Source organism: Garra rufa, unplaced genomic scaffold (genome assembly GCF_049309525.1).
Source record: "Garra rufa unplaced genomic scaffold, GarRuf1.0 hap1_unplaced_001, whole genome shotgun sequence".
Classification (NCBI taxonomy): domain Eukaryota; kingdom Metazoa; phylum Chordata; class Actinopteri; order Cypriniformes; family Cyprinidae; genus Garra; species Garra rufa.
The window spans coordinates 5,907,458-5,921,832 of NW_027394276.1; the positions used below are offsets into that span (position 1 = coordinate 5,907,458).

The window sequence follows — 14,375 nt, forward strand, 5'->3', positions numbered from 1 at the left end:
AGTTTGCAGGTGGTGAATGGAAAGGTGAGCTCTAAAATTAGCAAACTCCTTAATCCAACAGTTTGGTGACTGTCCTTTGTTTGTCATGCTGCTCTCTTATACAGTTGTACTTCCTGCTTCCTGTCATGTGTCTAGTCACATGGCAGGCCAACCATCCATTTATTTAAGACACACACACACTTAAAATGTTAAGAGCAATAAAATGGCCTAAAAAAACATGTAAAACACTTAACACTCTATAATACATTTAAATGATTGTAATAAATAGAGCGGTAAAACACGTCTTTCTAAAAGCCAGCATATTATATAAATAGTGAAGAAAAGGCAAAAGCTTACAGCACCTGGTATTCCCAGGCGGTCTCCCATCCAAGTACTAACCAGGCCCGACGCTGCTTTGCTTCCGAGATCAGACGAGATTGGGCGGTCTCAGCGCGGTATGGCCGTAAGCGAGGGCTGCTCCAAAAAGTGGCCTATTTAAAGATCAGCCTCCGTAAAAGCCAGCATATTATATAAATAGTGAAGAAAAGGCAAAAGCTTACAGCACCTGGTAATCCCAGGCGGTCTCCCATCTAAGTACTAACCAGGCCCGACGCTGCTTTGCTTCCGAGATCAGACGAGATCGGGCGCTCTCAGCGCAGTATGGCCGTAAGCGAGTACTGCTCCAAAAAGTGGGCTATTTATAGATCAGCCTCCGTAAAAGCCATCATATTATATAAATAGTGAAGAAAAGGCAAAAGCTTACAGCACCTGGTATTCCCAGGCGGTCTCCCATCCAAGTACTAACAAGGCCCGACGCTGCTTTGCTTCCGAGATCAGACGAGATCGGGCGCACTCAGCGCAGTATGGCCGTAAGCGAGGACTGCTCCAAAAAGTGGGTTATTTATAGATCAGCCTCCGTAAAAGCCATCATATTATATAAATAGTGAAGAAAAGGCAAAAGCTTACAGCACCTGGTATTCCCAGGCGGTCTCCCATCCAGAGTTACAACATTAAAATGGGGTCAGAATTAACTGTGAGAGATGACTAGTGGTTAAAAGAATGAGACATAAAAGAAGATTGGTTTAAATAGATTTGGTTTTTATACAAGGTTCACATAAAAGACTTTAAAACAACACGATAAAACTAGGTAAATGCTGTTAAAAGAATACAGTTCATTTGTCCATACCCTAAAAACAGTCCAAGAATCCCAGTGTCTTGATAAGTCCAATGTGAGTGTCCACCATTGTATATACAATCCACAGAAAGTGTAATCCAAAGTTTGCAGGTGGTGAATGGAAAGGTGAGCTCTAAAATTAGCAAACTCCTTAATCCAACAGTTTGGTGACTGTCCTTTGTTTGTCATGCTGCTCTCTTATACAGTTGTACTTCCTGCTTCCTGTCATGTGTCTAGTCACATGGCAGGCCAACCATCCATTTATTTAAGACACACACTTAAAATGTTAAGAGCAATAAAATGGCCTAAAAAAACATGTAAAACACTTAACACTCTATAATACATTTAAATGATTGTAATAAATAGAGCGGTAAAACACGTCTTTCTAAAAGCCAGCATATTATATAAATAGTGAAGAAAAGGCAAAAGCTTACAGCACCTGGTATTCCCAGGCGGTCTCCCATCCAGAGTTACAAGATTAAAATGGGGTCAGATTTAACTGTGAGAGATGACTAGTGGTTAAAAGAATGAGACATAAAAGAAGATTGGTTTAAATAGATTTGGTTTATATACAAGGTTCACATAAAAGACTTTAAAACAACACGATAAAACTAGGTAAATGCTGTTAAAAGAATACAGTTCATTTGTCCATACCCTAAAAACAGTCCAAGAATCCCAGTGTGTTGATAAGTCCAATGTGAGTGTCCACCATTGTATATACAATCCACAGAAAGTGTAATCCAAAGTTTGCAGGTGGTGAATGGAAAGGTGAGCTCTAAAATTAGCAACTCCTTAATCCAACAGTTTGGTGACTTTTTTTGTCATGCTGCTCTCTTATACAGTTGTACTTCCTGCTTCCTGTCATGTGTCTAGTCACATGGCAGGCCAACCATCCATTTATTAAAGACACACACACACTTAAAATGTTAAGAGTAATAAAATGGCCTAAAAAACATGTAAAACACTTAACACTCTATAATACATTTAAATGATTGTAATAAATAGAGCGGTAAAACACGTCTTTCTAAAAGCCAGCATATTATATAAATAGTGAAGAAAAGGCAAAAGCTTACAGCACCTGGTATTCCCAGGCGGTCTCCCATCCAAGTACTAACCAGGCCCGACGCTGCTTTGCTTCCGAGATCAGACGAGATCGGGCGGTCTCAGCGCAGTATGGCCGTAAGCGAGGGCTGCTCCAAAAAGTGGGCTATTTAAAGATCAGCCTCCGTAAAAGCCAGCATATTATATAAATAGTGAAGAAAAGGCAAAAGCTTACAGCACCTGGTATTCCCAGGCGGTCTCCCATCCAGAGTTACAACATTAAAATGGGGTCAGAATTAACTGTGAGAGATGACTAGTGGTTAAAAGAATGAGACATAAAAGAAGATTGGTTTAAATAGATTTGGTTTTTATACAAGGTTCACATAAAAGACTTTAAAACAACACGATAAAACTAGGTAAATGCTGTTAAAAGAATACAGTTCATTTGTCCATACCCTAAAAACAGTCCAAGAATCCCAGTGTGTTGATAAGTCCAATGTGAGTGTCCACCATTGTATATACAATCCACAGAAAGTGTAATCCAAAGTTTGCAGGTGGTGAATGGAAAGGTGAGCTCTAAAATTAGCAAACTCCTTAATCCAACAGTTTGGTGACTGTCCTTTGTTTGTCATGCTGCTCTCTTATACAGTTGTACTTCCTGCTTCCTGTCATGTGTCTAGTCACATGGCAGGCCAACCATCCATTTATTTAAGACACACACTTAAAATGTTAAGAGCAATAAAATGGCCTAAAAAAACATGTAAAACACTTAACACTCTATAATTCATTTAAATGATTGTAATAAATAGAGCGGTAAAACACGTCTTTCTAAAAGCCAGCATATTATATAAATAGTGAAGAAAAGGCAAAAGCTTACAGCACCTGGTATTCCCAGGCGGTCTCCCATCCAGAGTTACAAGATTAAAATGGGGTCAGATTTAACTGTGAGAGATGACTAGTGGTTAAAAGAATGAGACATAAAAGAAGATTGGTTTAAATAGATTTGGTTTATATACAAGGTTCACATAAAAGACTTTAAAACAACACGATAAAACTAGGTAAATGCTGTTAAAAGAATACAGTTCATTTGTCCATACCCTAAAAACAGTCCAAGAATCCCAGTGTGTTGATAAGTCCAATGTGAGTGTCCACCATTGTATATACAATCCACAGAAAGTGTAATCCAAAGTTTGCAGGTGGTGAATGGAAAGGTGAGCTCTAAAATTAGCAAACTCCTTAATCCAACAGTTTGGTGACTGTCCTTTGTTTGTCATGCTGCTCTCTTATACAGTTGTACTTCCTGCTTCCTGTCATGTGTCTAGTCACATGGCAGGCCAACCATCCATTTATTAAAGACACACACACACTTAAAATGTTAAGAGTAATAAAATGGCCTAAAAAACATGTAAAACACTTAACACTCTATAATACATTTAAATGATTGTAATAAATAGAGCGGTAAAACACGTCTTTCTAAAAGCCAGCATATTATATAAATAGTGAAGAAAAGGCAAAAGCTTACAGCACCTGGTATTCCCAGGCGGTCTCCCATCCAAGTACTAACCAGGCCCGACGCTGCTTTGCTTCCGAGATCAGACGAGATCGGGCGGTCTCAGCGCAGTATGGCCGTAAGCGAGGGCTGCTCCAAAAAGTGGGCTATTTAAAGATCAGCCTCCGTAAAAGCCAGCATATTATATAAATAGTGAAGAAAAGGCAAAAGCTTACAGCACCTGGTATTCCCAGGCGGTCTCCCATCTAAGTACTAACCAGGCCCGACGCTGCTTTGCTTCCGAGATCAGACGAGATCGGGCGCTCTCAGCGCAGTATGGCCGTAAGCGAGTACTGCTCCAAAAAGTGGGCTATTTATAGATCAGCCTCCGTAAAAGCCATCATATTATATAAATAGTGAAGAAAAGGCAAAAGCTTACAGCACCTGGTATTCCCAGGGGGTCTCCCATCCAAGTACTAACCAGGCCCGACGCTGCTTTGCTTCCGAGATCAGACGAGATCGGGCGCACTCAGCGCAGTATGGCCGTAAGCGAGGACTGCTCCAAAAAGTGGGTTATTTATAGATCAGCCTCCGTAAAAGCCATCATATTATATAAATAGTGAAGAAAAGGCAAAAGCTTACAGCACCTGGTATTCCCAGGCGGTCTCCCATCCAGAGTTACACCATTAAAATGGGGTCAGAATTAACTGTGAGAGATGACTAGTGGTTAAAAGAATGAGACATAAAAGAAGATTGGTTTAAATAGATTTGGTTTTTATACAAGGTTCACATAAAAGACTTTAAAACAACACGATAAAACTAGGTAAATGCTGTTAAAAGAATACAGTTCATTTGTCCATACCCTAAAAACAGTCCAAGAATCCCAGTGTGTTGATAAGTCCAATGTGAGTGTCCACCATTGTATATACAATCCACAGAAAGTGTAATCCAAAGTTTGCAGGTGGTGAATGGAAAGGTGAGCTCTAAAATTAGCAAACTCCTTAATCCAACAGTTTGGTGACTGTCCTTTGTTTGTCATGCTGCTCTCTTATACAGTTGTACTTCCTGCTTCCTGTCATGTGTCTAGTCACATGGCAGGCCAACCATCCATTTATTTAAGACACACACACACACTTAAAATGATAAGAGCAATAAAATGGTCTAAAAAAACATGTAAAACACTTAACACTCTATAATACATTTAAATGATTGTAATAAATAGAGCGGTAAAACACGTCTTTCTAAAAGCCAGCATATTATATAAATAGTGAAGAAAAGGCAAAAGCTTACAGCACCTGGTATTCCCAGGCGGTCTCCCACCCAGAGTTACAAGATTAAAATGGGGTCAGATTTAACTGTGAGAGATGACTAGTGGTTAAAAGAATGAGACATAAAAGAAGATTGGTTTAAATAGATTTGGTTTATATACAAGGTTCACATAAAAGACTTTAAAACAACACGATAAAACTAGGTAAATGCTGTTAAAAGAATACAGTTCATTTGTCCATACCCTAAAAACAGTCCAAGAATCCTAGTGTGTTGATAAGTCCAATGTGAGTGTCCACCATTGTATATACAATCCACAGAAAGTGTAATCCAAAGTTTGCAGGTGGTGAATGGAAAGGTGAGCTCTAAAATTAGCAAACTCCTTAATCCAACAGTTTGGTGACTGTCCTTTGTTTATCATGCTGCTCTCTTATACAGTTGTACATCCTGCTTCCTGTCATGTGTCTAGTCACATGGCAGGCCAACCATCCATTTATTTAAGACACACACACACTTAAAATGTTAAGAGCAATAAAATGGCCTAAAAAAACATGTAAAACACTTAACACTCTATAATACATTTAAATGATTGTAATAAATAGAGCGGTAAAACACGTCTTTCTAAAAGCCAGCATATTATATAAATAGTGAAGAAAAGGCAAAAGCTTACAGCACCTGGTATTCCCAGGCGGTCTCCCATCCAAGTACTAAACAGGCCCGACGCTGCTTTGCTTCCGAGATCAGACGAGATCGGGCGGTCTCAGCGCAGTATGGCCGTAAGCGAGGGCTGCTCCAAAAAGTGGGCTATTTAAAGATCAGCCTCCGTAAAAGCCAGCATATTATATAAACAGTGAAGAAAAGGCAAAAGCTTACAGCACCTGGTATTCCCAGGCGGTCTCCCATCTAAGTACTAACCAGGCCCGACGCTGCTTTGCTTCCGAGATCAGACGAGATCGGGCGCTCTCAGCGCAGTATGGCCGTAAGCGAGTACTGCTCCAAAAAGTGGGCTATTTATAGATCAGCCTCCGTAAAAGCCATCATATTATATAAATAGTGAAGAAAAGGCAAAAGCTTACAGCACCTGGTATTCCCAGGGGGTCTCCCATCCAAGTACTAACCAGGCCCGACGCTGCTTTGCTTCCGAGATCGGGCGCACTCAGCGCAGTATGGCCGTAAGCGAGGACTGCTCCAAAAAGTGGGTTATTTATAGATCAGCCTCCGTAAAAGCCATCATATTATATAAATAGTGAAGAAAAGGCAAAAGTTTACAGCACCTGGTATTCCCAGGCGGTCTCCCATCCAGAGTTACACCATTAAAATGGGGTCAGAATTAACTGTGAGAGATGACTAGTGGTTAAAAGAATGAGACATAAAAGAAGATTGGTTTAAATAGATTTGGTTTTTATACAAGGTTCACATAAAAGACTTTAAAACAACACGATAAAACTAGGTAAATGCTGTTAAAAGAATACAGTTCATTTGTCCATACCCTAAAAACAGTCCAAGAATCCCAGTGTGTTGATAAGTCCAATGTGAGTGTCCACCATTGTATATACAATCCACAGAAAGTGTAATCCAAAGTTTGCAGGTGGTGAATGGAAAGGTGAGCTCTAAAATTAGCAACTCCTTAATCCAACAGTTTGGTGACTTTTTTTGTCATGCTGCTCTCTTATACAGTTGTACTTCCTGCTTCCTGTCATGTGTCTAGTCACATGGCAGGCCAACCATCCATTTATTAAAGACACACACACACTTAAAATGTTAAGAGTAATAAAATGGCCTAAAAAACATGTAAAACACTTAACACTCTATAATACATTTAAATGATTGTAATAAATAGAGCGGTAAAACACGTCTTTCTAAAAGCCAGCATATTATATAAATAGTGAAGAAAAGGCAAAAGCTTACAGCACCTGGTATTCCCAGGCGGTCTCCCATCCAAGTACTAACCAGGCCCGACGCTGCTTTGCTTCCGAGATCAGACGAGATCGGGCGGTCTCAGCGCAGTATGGCCGTAAGCGAGGGCTGCTCCAAAAAGTGGGCTATTTAAAGATCAGCCTCCGTAAAAGCCAGCATATTATATAAATAGTGAAGAAAAGGCAAAAGCTTACAGCACCTGGTATTCCCAGGCGGTCTCCCATCTAAGTACTAACCAGGCCCGACGCTGCTTTGCTTCCGAGATCAGACGAGATCGGGCGCTCTCAGCGCAGTATGGCCGTAAGCGAGTACTGCTCCAAAAAGTGGGCTATTTATAGATCAGCCTCCGTAAAAGCCATCATATTATATAAATAGTGAAGAAAAGGCAAAAGCTTACAGCACCTGGTATTCCCAGGGGGTCTCCCATCCAAGTACTAACCAGGCCCGACGCTGCTTTGCTTCCGAGATCAGACGAGATCGGGCGCACTCAGCGCAGTATGGCCGTAAGCGAGGACTGCTCCAAAAAGTGGGTTATTTATAGATCAGCCTCCGTAAAAGCCATCATATTATATAAATAGTGAAGAAAAGGCAAAAGCTTACAGCACCTGGTATTCCCAGGCGGTCTCCCATCCAGAGTTACACCATTAAAATGGGGTCAGAATTAACTGTGAGAGATGACTAGTGGTTAAAAGAATGAGACATAAAAGAAGATTGGTTTAAATAGATTTGGTTTTTATACAAGGTTCACATAAAAGACTTTAAAACAACACGATAAAACTAGGTAAATGCTGTTAAAAGAATACAGTTCATTTGTCCATACCCTAAAAACAGTCCAAGAATCCCAGTGTGTTGATAAGTCCAATGTGAGTGTCCACCATTGTATATACAATCCACAGAAAGTGTAATCCAAAGTTTGCAGGTGGTGAATGGAAAGGTGAGCTCTAAAATTAGCAAACTCCTTAATCCAACAGTTTGGTGACTGTCCTTTGTTTGTCATGCTGCTCTCTTATACAGTTGTACTTCCTGCTTCCTGTCATGTGTCTAGTCACATGGCAGGCCAACCATCCATTTATTTAAGACACACACACACACTTAAAATGATAAGAGCAATAAAATGGTCTAAAAAAACATGTAAAACACTTAACACTCTATAATACATTTAAATGATTGTAATAAATAGAGCGGTAAAACACGTCTTTCTAAAAGCCAGCATATTATATAAATAGTGAAGAAAAGGCAAAAGCTTACAGCACCTGGTATTCCCAGGCGGTCTCCCACCCAGAGTTACAAGATTAAAATGGGGTCAGATTTAACTGTGAGAGATGACTAGTGGTTAAAAGAATGAGACATAAAAGAAGATTGGTTTAAATAGATTTGGTTTATATACAAGGTTCACATAAAAGACTTTAAAACAACACGATAAAACTAGGTAAATGCTGTTAAAAGAATACAGTTCATTTGTCCATACCCTAAAAACAGTCCAAGAATCCTAGTGTGTTGATAAGTCCAATGTGAGTGTCCACCATTGTATATACAATCCACAGAAAGTGTAATCCAAAGTTTGCAGGTGGTGAATGGAAAGGTGAGCTCTAAAATTAGCAAACTCCTTAATCCAACAGTTTGGTGACTGTCCTTTGTTTATCATGCTGCTCTCTTATACAGTTGTACATCCTGCTTCCTGTCATGTGTCTAGTCACATGGCAGGCCAACCATCCATTTATTTAAGACACACACACACTTAAAATGTTAAGAGCAATAAAATGGCCTAAAAAAACATGTAAAACACTTAACACTCTATAATACATTTAAATGATTGTAATAAATAGAGCGGTAAAACACGTCTTTCTAAAAGCCAGCATATTATATAAATAGTGAAGAAAAGGCAAAAGCTTACAGCACCTGGTATTCCCAGGCGGTCTCCCATCCAAGTACTAAACAGGCCCGACGCTGCTTTGCTTCCGAGATCAGACGAGATCGGGCGGTCTCAGCGCAGTATGGCCGTAAGCGAGGGCTGCTCCAAAAAGTGGGCTATTTAAAGATCAGCCTCCGTAAAAGCCAGCATATTATATAAACAGTGAAGAAAAGGCAAAAGCTTACAGCACCTGGTATTCCCAGGCGGTCTCCCATCTAAGTACTAACCAGGCCCGACGCTGCTTTGCTTCCGAGATCAGACGAGATCGGGCGCTCTCAGCGCAGTATGGCCGTAAGCGAGTACTGCTCCAAAAAGTGGGCTATTTATAGATCAGCCTCCGTAAAAGCCATCATATTATATAAATAGTGAAGAAAAGGCAAAAGCTTACAGCACCTGGTATTCCCAGGGGGTCTCCCATCCAAGTACTAACCAGGCCCGACGCTGCTTTGCTTCCGAGATCGGGCGCACTCAGCGCAGTATGGCCGTAAGCGAGGACTGCTCCAAAAAGTGGGTTATTTATAGATCAGCCTCCGTAAAAGCCATCATATTATATAAATAGTGAAGAAAAGGCAAAAGTTTACAGCACCTGGTATTCCCAGGCGGTCTCCCATCCAGAGTTACACCATTAAAATGGGGTCAGAATTAACTGTGAGAGATGACTAGTGGTTAAAAGAATGAGACATAAAAGAAGATTGGTTTAAATAGATTTGGTTTTTATACAAGGTTCACATAAAAGACTTTAAAACAACACGATAAAACTAGGTAAATGCTGTTAAAAGAATACAGTTCATTTGTCCATACCCTAAAAACAGTCCAAGAATCCCAGTGTGTTGATAAGTCCAATGTGAGTGTCCACCATTGTATATACAATCCACAGAAAGTGTAATCCAAAGTTTGCAGGTGGTGAATGGAAAGGTGAGCTCTAAAATTAGCAACTCCTTAATCCAACAGTTTGGTGACTTTTTTTGTCATGCTGCTCTCTTATACAGTTGTACTTCCTGCTTCCTGTCATGTGTCTAGTCACATGGCAGGCCAACCATCCATTTATTAAAGACACACACACACTTAAAATGTTAAGAGTAATAAAATGGCCTAAAAAACATGTAAAACACTTAACACTCTATAATACATTTAAATGATTGTAATAAATAGAGCGGTAAAACACGTCTTTCTAAAAGCCAGCATATTATATAAATAGTGAAGAAAAGGCAAAAGCTTACAGCACCTGGTATTCCCAGGCGGTCTCCCATCCAAGTACTAACCAGGCCCGACGCTGCTTTGCTTCCGAGATCAGACGAGATCGGGCGGTCTCAGCGCAGTATGGCCGTAAGCGAGGGCTGCTCCAAAAAGTGGGCTATTTAAAGATCAGCCTCCGTAAAAGCCAGCATATTATATAAATAGTGAAGAAAAGGCAAAAGCTTACAGCACCTGGTATTCCCAGGCGGTCTCCCATCCAGAGTTACAAGATTAAAATGGGGTCAGATTTAACTGTGAGAGATGACTAGTGGTTAAAAGAATGAGACATAAAAGAAGATTGGTTTAAATAGATTTGGTTTTTATACAAGGTTCACATAAAAGACTTTAAAACAACACGATAAAACTAGGTAAATGCTGTTAAAAGAATACAGTTCATTTGTCCATACCCTAAAAACAGTCCAAGAATCCCAGTGTGTTGATAAGTCCAATGTGAGTGTCCACCATTGTATATACAATCCACAGAAAGTGTAATCCAAAGTTTGCAGGTGGTGAATGGAAAGGTGAGCTCTAAAATTAGCAAACTCCTTAATCCAACAGTTTGGTGACTGTCCTTTGTTTGTCATGCTGCTCTCTTATACAGTTGTACTTCCTGCTTCCTGTCATGTGTCTAGTCACATGGCAGGCCAACCATCCATTTATTTAAGACACACACACACTTAAAATGATAAGAGCAATAAAATGGTCTAAAAAAACATGTAAAACACTTAACACTCTATAATACATTTAAATGATTGTAATAAATAGAGCGGTAAAACACGTCTTTCTAAAAGCCAGCATATTATATAAATAGTGAAGAAAAGGCAAAAGCTTACAGCACCTGGTATTCCCAGGCGGTCTCCCATCCAGAGTTACAAGATTAAAATGGGGTCAGATTTAACTGTGAGAGATGACTAGTGGTTAAAAGAATGAGACATAAAAGAAGATTGGTTTAAATAGATTTGGTTTATATACAAGGTTCACATAAAAGACTTTAAAACAACACGATAAAACTAGGTAAATGCTGTTAAAAGAATACAGTTCATTTGTCCATACCCTAAAAACAGTCCAAGAATCCTAGTGTGTTGATAAGTCCAATGTGAGTGTCCACCATTGTATATACAATCCACAGAAAGTGTAATCCAAAGTTTGCAGGTGGTGAATGGAAAGGTGAGCTCTAAAATTAGCAAACTCCTTAATCCAACAGTTTGGTGACTGTCCTTTGTTTGTCATGCTGCTCTCTTATACAGTTGTACTTCCTGCTTCCTGTCATGTGTCTAGTCACATGGCAGGCCAACCATCCATTTATTTAAGACACACACACACTTAAAATGTTAAGAGCAATAAAATGGCCTAAAAAAACATGTAAAACACTTAACACTCTATAATACATTTAAATGATTGTAATAAATAGAGCGGTAAAACACGTCTTTCTAAAAGCCAGCATATTATATAAATAGTGAAGAAAAGGCAAAAGCTTACAGCACCTGGTATTCCCAGGCGGTCTCCCATCCAAGTACTAACCAGGCCCGACGCTGCTTTGCTTCCGAGATCAGACGAGATCGGGCGGTCTCAGCGCAGTATGGCCGTAAGCGAGGGCTGCTCCAAAAAGTGGGCTATTTAAAGATCAGCCTCCGTAAAAGCCAGCATATTATATAAACAGTGAAGAAAAGGCAAAAGCTTACAGCACCTGGTATTCCCAGGCGGTCTCCCATCTAAGTACTAACCAGGCCCGACGCTGCTTTGCTTCCGAGATCAGACGAGATCGGGCGCTCTCAGCGCAGTATGGCCGTAAGCGAGTACTGCTCCAAAAAGTGGGCTATTTATAGATCAGCCTCCGTAAAAGCCATCATATTATATAAATAGTGAAGAAAAGGCAAAAGCTTACAGCACCTGGTATTCCCAGGGGGTCTCCCATCCAAGTACTAACCAGGCCCGACGCTGCTTTGCTTCCGAGATCAGACGAGATCGGGCGCACTCAGCGCAGTATGGCCGTAAGCGAGGACAGCTCCAAAAAGTGGGTTATTTATAGATCAGCCTCCGTAAAAGCCATCATATTATATAAATAGTGAAGAAAAGGCAAAAGTTTACAGCACCTGGTATTCCCAGGCGGTCTCCCATCCAGAGTTACACCATTAAAATGGGGTCAGAATTAACTGTGAGAGATGACTAGTGGTTAAAAGAATGAGACATAAAAGAAGATTGGTTTAAATAGATTTGGTTTATATACAAGGTTCACATAAAAGACTTTAAAACAACACGATAAAACTAGGTAAATGCTGTTAAAAGAATACAGTTCATTTGTCCATACCCTAAAAACAGTCCAAGAATCCTAGTGTGTTGATAAGTCCAATGTGAGTGTCCACCATTGTATATACAATCCACAGAAAGTGTAATCCAAAGTTTGCAGGTGGTGAATGGAAAGGTGAGCTCTAAAATTAGCAAACTCCTTAATCCAACAGTTTGGTGACTGTCCTTTGTTTGTCATGCTGCTCTCTTATACAGTTGTACTTCCTGCTTCCTGTCATGTGTCTAGTCACATGGCAGGCCAACCATCCATTTATTTAAGACACACACACACTTAAAATGTTAAGAGCAATAAAATGGCCTAAAAAAACATGTAAAACACTTAACACTCTATAATACATTTAAATGATTGTAATAAATAGAGCGGTAAAACACGTCTTTCTAAAAGCCAGCATATTATATAAATAGTGAAGAAAAGGCAAAAGCTTACAGCACCTGGTATTCCCAGGCGGTCTCCCATCCAAGTACTAACCAGGCCCGACGCTGCTTTGCTTCCGAGATCAGACGAGATCGGGCGGTCTCAGCGCAGTATGGCCGTAAGCGAGGGCTGCTCCAAAAAGTGGGCTATTTAAAGATCAGCCTCCGTAAAAGCCAGCATATTATATAAACAGTGAAGAAAAGGCAAAAGCTTACAGCACCTGGTATTCCCAGGCGGTCTCCCATCTAAGTACTAACCAGGCCCGACGCTGCTTTGCTTCCGAGATCAGACGAGATCGGGCGCTCTCAGCGCAGTATGGCCGTAAGCGAGTACTGCTCCAAAAAGTGGGCTATTTATAGATCAGCCTCCGTAAAAGCCATCATATTATATAAATAGTGAAGAAAAGGCAAAAGCTTACAGCACCTGGTATTCCCAGGGGGTCTCCCATCCAAGTACTAACCAGGCCCGACGCTGCTTTGCTTCCGAGATCAGACGAGATCGGGCGCACTCAGCGCAGTATGGCCGTAAGCGAGGACTGCTCCAAAAAGTGGGTTATTTATAGATCAGCCTCCGTAAAAGCCATCATATTATATAAATAGTGAAGAAAAGGCAAAAGTTTACAGCACCTGGTATTCCCAGGCGGTCTCCCATCCAGAGTTACACCATTAAAATGGGGTCAGAATTAACTGTGAGAGATGACTAGTGGTTAAAAGAATGAGACATAAAAGAAGATTGGTTTAAATAGATTTGGTTTATATACAAGGTTCACATAAAAGACTTTAAAACAACACGATAAAACTAGGTAAATGCTGTTAAAAGAATACAGTTCATTTGTCCATACCCTAAAAACAGTCCAAGAATCCTAGTGTGTTGATAAGTCCAATGTGAGTGTCCACCATTGTATATACAATCCACAGAAAGTGTAATCCAAAGTTTGCAGGTGGTGAATGGAAAGGTGAGCTCTAAAATTAGCAAACTCCTTAATCCAACAGTTTGGTGACTGTCCTTTGTTTGTCATGCTGCTCTCTTATACAGTTGTACTTCCTGCTTCCTGTCATGTGTCTAGTCACATGGCAGGCCAACCATCCATTTATTTAAGACACACATACACTTAAAATGTTAAGAGCAATAAAATGGCCTAAAAAAACATGTAAAACACTTAACACTCTATAATACATTTAAATGATTGTAATAAATAGAGCGGTAAAACACGTCTTTCTAAAAGCCAGCATATTATATAAATAGTGAAGAAAAGGCAAAAGCTTACAGCACCTGGTATTCCCAGGCGGTCTCCCATCCAAGTACTAACCAGGCCCGACGCTGCTTTGTTTCCGAGATCAGACGAGATTGGGCGGTCTCAGCGCGGTATGGCCGTAAGCGAGGGCTGCTCCAAAAAGTGGCCTATTTAAAGATCAGCCTCCATAAAAGCCAGCATATTATATAAATAGTGAAGAAAAGGCAAAAGCTTACAGCACCTGGTATTCCCAGGCGGTCTCCCATCCAAGTACTAACCAGGCCCGACGCTGCTTTGCTTCCGAGATCAGACGAGATCGGGCGGTCTCAGCGCAGTATGGCCGTAAGCGAGGGCTGCTCCAAAAAGTGAGCTATTTAAAGATCAGCCTCCGTAAAAGCCAGCATA

General features: G+C 40.5%; 23 non-coding genes and 2 pseudogenes across 23 annotated transcripts; all 25 read right to left on the reverse strand.

Annotated features, from left to right (window-relative positions):
• Positions 1-329: 329 nt before the first annotated feature.
• On the reverse strand, positions 330-448 carry LOC141303547 (5S ribosomal RNA). Its single transcript, XR_012343527.1, has one exon. It is a non-coding gene; the product is annotated as a 5S ribosomal RNA (ribosomal RNA).
• An 84-nt stretch (positions 449-532) lies between these two features.
• On the reverse strand, positions 533-651 carry LOC141303611 (5S ribosomal RNA). Its single transcript, XR_012343591.1, has one exon. It is a non-coding gene; the product is annotated as a 5S ribosomal RNA (ribosomal RNA).
• Positions 652-735: 84 nt separating this feature from the next.
• On the reverse strand, positions 736-854 carry LOC141303599 (5S ribosomal RNA). The gene has a single exon (XR_012343579.1). It is a non-coding gene; the product is annotated as a 5S ribosomal RNA (ribosomal RNA).
• A 1,365-nt stretch (positions 855-2,219) lies between these two features.
• Positions 2,220-2,338, reverse strand: LOC141303440 (5S ribosomal RNA). Its single transcript, XR_012343420.1, has one exon. It is a non-coding gene; the product is annotated as a 5S ribosomal RNA (ribosomal RNA).
• A 1,371-nt stretch (positions 2,339-3,709) lies between these two features.
• On the reverse strand, positions 3,710-3,828 carry LOC141303441 (5S ribosomal RNA). Its single transcript, XR_012343421.1, has one exon. It is a non-coding gene; the product is annotated as a 5S ribosomal RNA (ribosomal RNA).
• Positions 3,829-3,912: 84 nt separating this feature from the next.
• LOC141303241 (5S ribosomal RNA) lies at positions 3,913-4,031 on the reverse strand. The gene has a single exon (XR_012343223.1). It is a non-coding gene; the product is annotated as a 5S ribosomal RNA (ribosomal RNA).
• Positions 4,032-4,115: 84 nt separating this feature from the next.
• On the reverse strand, positions 4,116-4,234 carry LOC141303195 (5S ribosomal RNA). Its single transcript, XR_012343178.1, has one exon. It is a non-coding gene; the product is annotated as a 5S ribosomal RNA (ribosomal RNA).
• A 1,378-nt stretch (positions 4,235-5,612) lies between these two features.
• On the reverse strand, positions 5,613-5,731 carry LOC141303536 (5S ribosomal RNA). Its single transcript, XR_012343516.1, has one exon. It is a non-coding gene; the product is annotated as a 5S ribosomal RNA (ribosomal RNA).
• An 84-nt stretch (positions 5,732-5,815) lies between these two features.
• On the reverse strand, positions 5,816-5,934 carry LOC141303242 (5S ribosomal RNA). Its single transcript, XR_012343225.1, has one exon. It is a non-coding gene; the product is annotated as a 5S ribosomal RNA (ribosomal RNA).
• An 84-nt stretch (positions 5,935-6,018) lies between these two features.
• Positions 6,019-6,127, reverse strand: LOC141303694 (5S ribosomal RNA; annotated as a pseudogene).
• A 723-nt stretch (positions 6,128-6,850) lies between these two features.
• Positions 6,851-6,969, reverse strand: LOC141303442 (5S ribosomal RNA). Its single transcript, XR_012343423.1, has one exon. It is a non-coding gene; the product is annotated as a 5S ribosomal RNA (ribosomal RNA).
• An 84-nt stretch (positions 6,970-7,053) lies between these two features.
• Positions 7,054-7,172, reverse strand: LOC141303243 (5S ribosomal RNA). Its single transcript, XR_012343226.1, has one exon. It is a non-coding gene; the product is annotated as a 5S ribosomal RNA (ribosomal RNA).
• An 84-nt stretch (positions 7,173-7,256) lies between these two features.
• LOC141303196 (5S ribosomal RNA) lies at positions 7,257-7,375 on the reverse strand. Its single transcript, XR_012343179.1, has one exon. It is a non-coding gene; the product is annotated as a 5S ribosomal RNA (ribosomal RNA).
• A 1,378-nt stretch (positions 7,376-8,753) lies between these two features.
• On the reverse strand, positions 8,754-8,872 carry LOC141303537 (5S ribosomal RNA). The gene has a single exon (XR_012343517.1). It is a non-coding gene; the product is annotated as a 5S ribosomal RNA (ribosomal RNA).
• Positions 8,873-8,956: 84 nt separating this feature from the next.
• LOC141303244 (5S ribosomal RNA) lies at positions 8,957-9,075 on the reverse strand. The gene has a single exon (XR_012343227.1). It is a non-coding gene; the product is annotated as a 5S ribosomal RNA (ribosomal RNA).
• An 84-nt stretch (positions 9,076-9,159) lies between these two features.
• On the reverse strand, positions 9,160-9,268 carry LOC141303695 (5S ribosomal RNA; annotated as a pseudogene).
• A 723-nt stretch (positions 9,269-9,991) lies between these two features.
• LOC141303443 (5S ribosomal RNA) lies at positions 9,992-10,110 on the reverse strand. The gene has a single exon (XR_012343424.1). It is a non-coding gene; the product is annotated as a 5S ribosomal RNA (ribosomal RNA).
• A 1,376-nt stretch (positions 10,111-11,486) lies between these two features.
• Positions 11,487-11,605, reverse strand: LOC141303445 (5S ribosomal RNA). The gene has a single exon (XR_012343426.1). It is a non-coding gene; the product is annotated as a 5S ribosomal RNA (ribosomal RNA).
• An 84-nt stretch (positions 11,606-11,689) lies between these two features.
• Positions 11,690-11,808, reverse strand: LOC141303245 (5S ribosomal RNA). Its single transcript, XR_012343228.1, has one exon. It is a non-coding gene; the product is annotated as a 5S ribosomal RNA (ribosomal RNA).
• Positions 11,809-11,892: 84 nt separating this feature from the next.
• LOC141303198 (5S ribosomal RNA) lies at positions 11,893-12,011 on the reverse strand. Its single transcript, XR_012343182.1, has one exon. It is a non-coding gene; the product is annotated as a 5S ribosomal RNA (ribosomal RNA).
• A 730-nt stretch (positions 12,012-12,741) lies between these two features.
• Positions 12,742-12,860, reverse strand: LOC141303446 (5S ribosomal RNA). Its single transcript, XR_012343427.1, has one exon. It is a non-coding gene; the product is annotated as a 5S ribosomal RNA (ribosomal RNA).
• An 84-nt stretch (positions 12,861-12,944) lies between these two features.
• On the reverse strand, positions 12,945-13,063 carry LOC141303246 (5S ribosomal RNA). The gene has a single exon (XR_012343229.1). It is a non-coding gene; the product is annotated as a 5S ribosomal RNA (ribosomal RNA).
• Positions 13,064-13,147: 84 nt separating this feature from the next.
• Positions 13,148-13,266, reverse strand: LOC141303199 (5S ribosomal RNA). Its single transcript, XR_012343183.1, has one exon. It is a non-coding gene; the product is annotated as a 5S ribosomal RNA (ribosomal RNA).
• A 730-nt stretch (positions 13,267-13,996) lies between these two features.
• Positions 13,997-14,115, reverse strand: LOC141303672 (5S ribosomal RNA). The gene has a single exon (XR_012343651.1). It is a non-coding gene; the product is annotated as a 5S ribosomal RNA (ribosomal RNA).
• An 84-nt stretch (positions 14,116-14,199) lies between these two features.
• Positions 14,200-14,318, reverse strand: LOC141303448 (5S ribosomal RNA). Its single transcript, XR_012343428.1, has one exon. It is a non-coding gene; the product is annotated as a 5S ribosomal RNA (ribosomal RNA).
• Positions 14,319-14,375: the final 57 nt, after the last annotated feature.